Raw genomic sequence first — 1,307 nt, 5'->3', positions numbered from 1 at the left:
TTTTAAAGTATTTTAATTTTGTTATTTTTTTTTGTTTTATACGATATTCTCTAATCAAACAGGATAATGGATTGTTATATAAATAAGGTTGAATTCAAATTTTCTATACTTATTTAAATGAATAAATAAGCTGACTACTCAACTAATACAAATTAATTATCTTCTTATGTTAGTATTGTATGATGCACAATTATTTTAAGCAACTAAGTAAAAATAATGTTAAAAAAATAAACAAATTTATAAATCCACCTATAAATAAATAAAATAGAGAGTACAATATTCTTTTATTCTATACAATAATAAGAGTACAATATTCAAAAAGAATATTAATACTGTACTTTCTATTTTTTTTATTTAGGTGATTGTTATTGATCTATTGTGTTTAAAAATTAATGTCTAATTTGTTAAACAAAATTATAAATTAATATTTAATTTAAAAATATAAAAATAAATAAATCTTTAAAATTTAAAATATGTTCTAAAAATTAAGCTAAACACAAAATTAGACACAATTCTTAAGTATCATGTAATTAGTTCGTAAATAAAAAATCAAAGAAGATAAAATAATGCACCAATACCTAACGCCTCCTTCGATTTTTAGTATAATATTTTTTTTGTTATTTGATAAATAATCGTATTATTATTTTAACTGTCAAATGTTAATTATATTATAACTATCTTTAATGTTGTCAAAAAAATATTAATACATGTTTAATTATTAAATTTCACATTTTTTAGAATTTTTTAAATAACAGATAAATTTAAAACCCTTCTGGCCACTCTACTTTTACTTATCTGTAAAATTTTCACTCTACTTTAACCTATCCGTGAGATTTAGATAACAATAATATACAAATAATGTATCCATTATTTTCTCATAGACAGTTATATCCTGCAGCAGTTCAATTTGAAAACCGTTATATACCATAACGATTTATCTAAATATAAAAAAATTACAAACACGTCTATTGTTTAAAAAAGTTAAAATCTATTAAATTTGGCGTCCAATCAATTTATTTAAATAATCTGGCCTTGTTTTCAATTTCGGTCTCATCTCGCGGGTGTCCTACTTGATGTGGCCATTTCGCAAGAGGAAGGAGCGACATAATTGCAGACTTATGGTATATCCATTTGGCGCAACCGAGATGGTCCTGACACATTGGTCTCCATTTCGCGGGTGTGTGGACTAAGTTGATGATTAACTCCATCTCGCGGACCAGTATCAGTTGATGGCTAATTTTGTTTCGGCGGTACTAACGAGTTGGCCATGCGTATTTTTATTAAGCTTTATATACATGCGTATTCTA

The sequence above is a fragment of the Arachis ipaensis genome, chromosome B05, assembly GCF_000816755.2.
Source record: "Arachis ipaensis cultivar K30076 chromosome B05, Araip1.1, whole genome shotgun sequence".
Taxonomy (NCBI): domain Eukaryota; kingdom Viridiplantae; phylum Streptophyta; class Magnoliopsida; order Fabales; family Fabaceae; genus Arachis; species Arachis ipaensis.
The sequence above is the reverse complement of the archived record's forward strand: the minus strand, read 5'-3'. Positions refer to the sequence as shown.